This window comes from Salmo trutta, chromosome 39 (assembly GCF_901001165.1).
Source record: "Salmo trutta chromosome 39, fSalTru1.1, whole genome shotgun sequence".
Classification (NCBI taxonomy): domain Eukaryota; kingdom Metazoa; phylum Chordata; class Actinopteri; order Salmoniformes; family Salmonidae; genus Salmo; species Salmo trutta.
The window spans coordinates 9,678,320-9,686,453 of NC_042995.1; the positions used below are offsets into that span (position 1 = coordinate 9,678,320).

Genomic DNA, 8,134 nt, shown 5'->3' on the forward strand with positions numbered 1-8,134 from the left:
AGGAACCAATATATTCAGTCAGTTAGGAAAGCTAAGGCTGGCTTTTTCAAACAGAAATTTTATACATTTTATTATGAACGCATTAGATTGACGGTAACAGTAGTCAGATTAGGCTACAGGTAAAATAAATGTTAAAAAACACTGTCTGTTGTTGACAACCATATTCAGTTAATATTCATATTTAATTCAGTGATTGAAATGATGAGCCCATCCCTCAGTAGCCTATTCCAGCAGGCTATTGGGAAACAAGCACTTCTTATTGAGGAATTGCCTCGCATTCCTGTTGAACAAATTAGTCTGGAAATCTGAAGTAAGCAAGCTGCTAAATCGTTCAGTTTACATCTTGCCTACATCTTGTCTAGGCTACTGTAGACTATCTGAAATGATATGTAGGTCTATCAGGCTACCTGCCTTTATCGAAGCAAACTATGTCAAAATGTAATTAGAAACATAAACCCAGATTTTAGTCTGTTGCCTATGTCTTTTGAAATGACAAGTCAATCTCGCAAATAGGTCATTTATAACGGCTGTACAATCTGGCACATAATAACTGCACAATTGCCATACATTTTTATGTTCATCCAAATGTTTCTTGCTCAGAGATTTCGAGATCCTCTGCCAGCTTTCATCTCTCAAACTCTCCTTTCGGATTTATCTATAGTTATGCACATGTGCAAAGGGTATTTATTTACAATAATGAACCTGATTCAAGCCCAGAATGCTGATTGGCTGAAAGCCGTAATATATCAGACCATATACCAGGGGTATGACAAAACATTACTTTTTACTGTTCTAATTACGTTGGTAACCAGTTTATAATAGCAATAAGGCATCCTTGGGGTTTGTGGTATATGGCCAGGCACTCCGCGTTGCGTTGTGTTTAAGAACAGCCCTTAACCGTGGTATGTTGCCCATATACCATACCCCCTTGTGCCTTATTGCTTAATCAAGTCGACATTCATTGATAGAAAATGATCTGGTGAGTTTAATAAAGGTGTTATGTAAAGGTCGTATAAAATGTGTTATATCTGGAGTTTCCTCGGACAATGAGGTTCATCTTCTTATGCAGAAGATTCCTGGAGTGTTTGGAGCACTAAACCGTGTGTAGATGGAAAGTCAATCGGTTTTACTGATGTTGGAAGAAGAGTATCAACCTACGAATCTTTTTGGTATTTATTAGGATCCCCATTAGCCGCTGCAAAAGCATCAGAATTGTTCACTTCTTTCCTTAAAACCTCTTACATCTAGGGGGCAGTAATTTCACGGCTGGATAAAAAACGTACCCGATTTAATCTGATTATTAGTCCTGCCCAGAAACTGGAATATGCATATAATTATTAGCTTTGGAGAGAAAACACTCCAAAGTTTCTGAAACTGTTTGAATGGTGTCTGTGAGTATAACAGAACTCCTATGGCAGGCAAAAACCTGAGATGCTTCTGTTCAGGAAGTACCCTGTCTGAACATTTCTTGCCCTTCTTGAATCTCTCTATCGTTTACAAAGGATCTCTGCTCTTACGTGACACTTCTCACGTCAACAATGGAGTCTCACAGCCCGGGAAAAACAGGAATGATGTCATTCAAAGCCCTGGCTGAAGCACACGAGAGCAAATGCTGAGTGGTCAGTCAATGGACTAAGCCTTAGGCGCGTGACACGCCCCGCCCCCGGCTTTTGGTTTTTTCCTCAGTTTACAGACAGGCAGATTCCCGGTCGGAATATTATCGCTTCTCTACGAGATAAATTGCATAAATATTGGTTTTAAACAGCGGTTGACATGCTTCGAAGTACGGTAATGGAATATTTCGAAATTTTTTGTCATATTTTGCGTCATGCTCGTGGCCGAGATTTAGCGTTGGGATAGTGTCTAGAACGCACGAACAAAACGTCGCTGTTTGGATATAACGATGGATTATTTGGGACCAAACCTACATTTGTTATTGAAGTAGAAGTCCTGGCAGTGTATTCTGATGAAGAACAAGCAAGGTAAGAACATTTTTCTTATAGGAAATGTGATTTTGGTGAAGGCTACACTGGGTGGGTGTCTAAATAGCTAGCCCTGTAACGCCGGGCTATGTACTTACATTATTGCAAAATGTGCTTCATCCGAAAAGCTATTTTAAAATCGGACATATCGAGTGCATAGAGGAGTTCTGTATCTATAATTCTTAAAATAATTGTTATGCTTTTTGTGAACGTTTATCGTGAGTAATTTAGTAAAATCACCGGAAGTGTTCGGTGGGAATGCTAGTTCTGAACGTCACATGCTAATGTAAAAAGCTGGTTTTTGATATAAATATGAACTTGATTGAACAGACATGCATGTATTGTATAACACAATGTCCTAGGTGTGTCATCTGATGAAGATCATCAAAGGTTAGTGCTGCATTTAGATATGGTTTGGGTTTATGTGACATGATATGCTAGCTTGAAAAATGGCTGTGTGATTATTCCTGGCTGGGTACTCTGCTGACATAATCTAATGTTTTGCTTTCGCTGTAAAGCCTTTTTGAAATCGGACAGTTTGGTTAGATAAAGGAGAGTCTTGTCTTTAAATAGCTGTAACATAGTCATATGTTTGAAAAGTGTAAGTTTTCGGATTTAGAGGAGTTTGAATTTCGCGCCCCGCCCATCATTGGATATTGGAGCAGACGTTCCGCTAGCGGAACGTGTAGATGTAAGAGGTTTTAACTTCTCAAACCCCGGCTTGGTCTGATTCCCAAGCGTTCTCGCAAGTCTCGCGTTGTTGCGTCTCTTGGTTTAGGAACTCTGTGGCTGTAGTGGGAGAACAGGAAGTTCCGGCCAGGCGCGCATCATTCTTCATAACAAAGAAAGCGCCAGAATTGTGCAGTAGAGACGATTACTTTTGTCTCCGTTTCAAATTGATTGCTACAGGTATGTAATAGCACGTTTAAACTTTCTAATATCGAAAGAACATGTCATAAAAAAACGTTAAGGTATTATCACGTTTAGTTAAGGTGTTATGTTCTATTTTTGTGTCAAACTGAGTGAGTGAAGAACGCAGTCAAACACGAGCTGAATGTCAACATTAAAGATGAAGAAGAGGAGAAGATTGGGAAATCTGTTTCTCATGGTAAGAGCTGGTTCTATCTAACTAAGTTTGTTATTCATTCCAACTTCTCACTGTGTATGAAAAGTTACTGTAGAACTGTTTCATGATGAACTGTTTCAATGAGAAGGTAGATGTTTTTCCTGTGTTGCTCAGTTGGTAGATCATGGTCCTCTCATCGCCAGGGTTGTGGGTTCGATTCCCATGGGGGACCAGTACGAAAAAAGTATTAATGTATGCACTCATTACTGTAAGTTGCTCTGGATTTGAGCGTCTGCTAAATTACTAATGTAAATTTTCAGTACGTGAGGAGATAAAGAACATTGTTTTCTTCATTACATCTGTCACATTATTATGTAGTTTACGGTAGTCCCCCAGTCACGTGGTGTTTGATGACAAACACACAACGAGAAGAGACCGGAGCCTTGTGAGTCAGTTACTGTTGTGCAGCATGCGCCATCTAATTACAGTATGGAATTCACAAATAAATATTTGCCACCTAGATATCTTACAGCTGTTAAGTAAACAGTCTACAATGTGTTAAATGCTCTGCAGTTGTCTATTTGGTTTGCTAATTTAGTAGCTAGTTAGCTACCTAGCTAAGTGGTTAGCTTCTTCTAAAATCACGCATTCGCTTGGTAACAGCAGAGAATGCCCTCCTGGATCAAGAGCCCTGCAGGCTAATATTCGTTTGGGGGTGCAGCAAACTGAGTAGTGTTTTTGAGTTACCTGTATATTTGTATAGTTTGTCAGAAACTGTACAAAATGTTCGCAATGCGCTCATTAGCATTTAGTATTCTCTATGAGGATTCCTTAGTACTTGTTAGCATTTTGATAGCATTCTGCTAAGTTACTTTTTAAACAGCTGTAGTCAACTTGTGCTCTAGGTAATAGATAAAGCACATCGCGTTTATAAATTTGCCCGTTTAGATAATTTTTCATAATGAAACTTACCGGTACTAGTTTCCCAAAACAGTGGTCTGAGCCAATAACGTGAGTCAAATGGTGGCTATAAAATATATTTTGATTTAATACTTTTCTTTTTGGTTACTACATGATTCCGTATGTGTTATTTCATAGTTTGTCTTCACTATTATTCTACAATGTAGAAAAATATTAAAAATAAAGAAACCCTCTAATGAGTAGGTGTTCTGAAACTTTTTACCGGTAGTGTATATCTGCAGAAATAAGACCGATCCTGCTTGTGTTGCCTGTTTGTTTTTAATAGCCTTCTGATTCCGTGAGCACAAAGCCTCACGCAACATGCCGGATAAACAATTGAAAAAATTCTGCTGTTTTTTTAATCTTTGCTATGCTGTAATAAAGGCTTAACCAAACGTTTCAGACTCAGTTATGCTTATAATTTATTTAGTGTTGTTTACATTGTTCCAAATAGTCAGAACATTTTATTGTAATCTAACAGCACCTGTTTGGCACACATAATATGCACACAGTGTTTGCTCCTTACCTTCTTTTTCTTGATCTCCAGAATTTTCCACAACTAGTCACATTTATTCCACACATCTGACTTCCCCTTTACCTCCTGAGCAACCAGTAAACATTCTCCCGTTTCGAGTTTGTCACGTCCTCTGCAACCATTTTGCTGTTACAGTGTTTTGAGTTTGTTATAACCAATTTATTGATGTGATTATGATATGCTGTAGGTTTGGCCCTATTGGTCAGGTGCATGTGATGTATACATGGGTCACAAAGAGAGCAAAAGTTGAGGCAATAGATGTTTTTCCTTAACTAATGAGGGATTTCAGCAACAGAACTTTTCAGTCAGAAATGTCTGTAATTATGTTGCAGCTTCAGCAATATGGACAGTGTGATGAACACTGTTGATGTTCTGTGGTGGTCGCTACAGCAGGGAAGAGAGAGACAATGGGTGCTAGTCTTTTTGTTGTCGTAAGTCTGAGCACAATTGTATCAATTGCGGTCGAACTCCCTCTAGCCATTTGTGTGTCTTAATTATTTAATCAAACTGCGCTTAAACTATCAGACAAGCTCAGTGCATATGGTTGATTTGATTAAAACACGTGTCTATATATGGAGAAATAATGTTACATTTTTTTCGACCCATCGATTGGTGGAAAGAACAGACTACTCTTGGTGCCCTAATGGACTGTGCAAGGTGTTTTTTGAAATGTATTTTTATTTCACCTTTATTTAACCAGGTAGGGTAGTTGAGAACAAGTTTTCATTTACAACTGCGAACTGGCCAAGATAAAGCAAAGCAGTGCGACACAAACAACAACACAGAGTTACACATGGAATAAACAAGCGTACAGTCAGCACAATAGAAAAAAATAAAGTCTATATAAAGTGTGTGCAAATGGTGTGAGGAGGTAAGACAAATATATAGGCCATAGTAGCGAAGTAATTACAATTTAGCAAATTAACACTGGCGTGATAAATGAGCAGATGATGATGTGCAAGTAGAAATACTGGTGTGCAAAAGAGCAGAAAAGTAAATAAAAACAATATGGGGATGAGGTAGGTAGATTGCGTGGGCTATTTACAGATGGGCTATGTACAGCTGCAGCGATCGGTTAGCTGCTCAGATAGCTGATGTTTAAAGTTAGTGAGGGAAATATAAGAATCCAGCTTCAGCGATTTTTGCAATTCGTTCCAGTCATTGAAAGTATTCCACAGAGAGGCTGGCCCATGTTGACTCAAAAGCTTCCCACAGTTGTCAAGTTTGATGGATGTACTTTGGTTGGTGGACTGTTCTTGATACATAAGGGAAAATGTTCAGCATGAAAAACCCAGCAGCATTACAGTTCTAGACACAAACCGGTGCACCTGACACCTATGATCATACCCTGTTCAAAGGCACTTAAATCTGTTTTCTTGCCCATTCACCCTCTAAATGGCAGACATTCGATCCAAATGATCTCAAGCCTTAAAAATCTTTCTTTAACCTATCTCCTTCCCTTCATGTACACCGATATGAAGTGGATTTAACAAGTGACATCAATAAGGGATCATAGATGTCACCTGGTCAATCTGTCATGGAAAGAGCAGGTGTTCATAATATTTTGTACCACTGACTTTTTTTTTCTTCTGCTGCTGTTCACACAGGTCATGTTGAGACATTCTCTACATCCAGAGAGCAACAGCAGGAAGATCAGAGCTAAGAGGTCTCACCACTGCCCACATTGTGAGGAGATTTTCCCATTTCTATCAAAGCTAAAAAATACACCTAAAAATACACACAGGAGAGAATCTGTATTCCTGTACTGACTGTGGGAAAAGATTCACAACATCACATTCTCTGACAGTTCATCAGAGTGCACACAGGAGAGAAGCCTTACTCCTGCTCTGACTGTGGGGGGAGATTCTCTCGACTGAGCCACTTAAAAAGACACCAACATGTACAAACAGGAGAGAAGCCTTACTTCTGCTCTGACTGTGGGAAGAGTTTCTCCCTATTAGATACCTTAAAAGCACATGCATGTATACATACAGGAGAAAAGCCTTACTCTTGCTCTGACTGTGGGAAGAGGTTCTCTCAACGGAGCAACTTAAAAATACACCAACGTTTACATACAGGAGAAAAGCCTTATTCCTGCTCGGACTGTGAAAAGAGTTTCTCCCAATTGGATAAGTTAAATAGTCACCAGCGAATACATACAGGAGAGAAGCCTTACTTCTGCTCTGACTGTGGGACTTGTTTCAGACAAATTGATACCTTAAAATGTCACCAGCGAATACATATAGGAGAGAAGCCTTACTCTTGCTCTGACTATGGGCAGAGCTTCTCTCAACACAACAGCTTAAAGGAACACCAATGTATACACACAGGAGAGAAGCCTTACTCCTGCTCTGAATGTGGGATGAGTTTCTCTCTGCAGGACAGCTTGAAATCACACCAACGTATACACACAGGAGAGAAGCCTTACTTCTGCTCTGACTGTGGAAAGAATTTCTCGACACAGCAGCTTAAAGAAACACCAACGCATACACACAGGAGAGAAGCCTTACTCCTGCTTTGAATGTGGGAAGAGTTTTACAACATCAAGTGCTCTGACAGTTCATCAGGGAGTGCACACAGGAGAGAAGCCATACTCCTGCTCTGAATGTGGGGGAGTTACTATCGACTGGGAAACTTAGAAACACACCATCGTACACATACGGGGAGAGAAGCCTTACTCTTGTTCTGACTGTGGTAAATGCTTCACAACATCAAGTGCTCTGACAGTTCATCAGAAAACACACACAGGAGAGAAGCACACCAACGGATACACACAAGCCAAGACTTTTGCAGATTAAAATCTTACGTTTTCGGTGGATTGGCAATGGACCCATTTTAAAGTATCCTTTTTTGGTAACAAAAGGAGAGAAGCTTCATCAGTTCTCTCAGACCAGCAAAGATTAAAGTCACTCCATCACTTAATTCTCATTAAAGAAGTGGTAAGTGAATTGGATCAAATGAAGAAAGTGTAGAACACTACTGTAATCCTATTGTTTCTCACTGTGAGAGAACTGTGCAGAGGAAAAGGAGCATTACAGAATGTTAGCCTCTCTTTACTGATCAGTGTGCATCTTGTCAGTTTTGGTGTGTTTTGTTAGCTTCCACTGCAAAGATATTGAGATGTCCTTGGATTGGCCCTTAGTGTTGAATATCCTCTTAGGTTTCTCTTGTTGAAACTATGTAGTCTGATGGTTGACTGGATGGTACTGCTTCCCTCTGTAGTTTTCTGTGGGAATGAGCTAGTAGACACAGCATGTATGAGATAGAGATGGTGTGATGATCAGTTTTCAGCATATATATGCCTTACTCCTTGTTTTTCTATTGGTAACCCAATAAAAAAACAAGTAAAAATAAATTAAATGCAGCTACTTGGCTGTTATTCTAGCTACACGGTTTCACGTGACTGTTAGCCGTAGTTGGCTAGCTAGCAAGCGATAAGAAACGACTTGGTCGCATCCGTAGATACAGAATAATAATGCTTTGACTGGATCGAGTTTCTGGCAACCTATCCAATAGAATGAACGGACATCTTTTCTCAGCCAATCAAAATCATGAATCGGCGTGATTTTATGGATATATACAAAGAAATGT

General features: G+C 39.5%; 1 long non-coding RNA gene and 1 pseudogene across 1 annotated transcript; both read left to right on the plus strand.

The window, feature by feature from the left end:
• Positions 1-2,696: 2,696 nt before the first annotated feature.
• On the plus strand, positions 2,697-3,050 carry LOC115179579 (uncharacterized). Its single transcript, XR_003872958.1, has 2 exons — positions 2,697-2,891; positions 3,006-3,050. It is a non-coding gene; the product is annotated as an uncharacterized LOC115179579 (long non-coding RNA).
• Positions 3,051-6,018: 2,968 nt separating this feature from the next.
• On the plus strand, positions 6,019-7,909 carry LOC115179240 (zinc finger protein 2 homolog; annotated as a pseudogene).
• Positions 7,910-8,134: the final 225 nt, after the last annotated feature.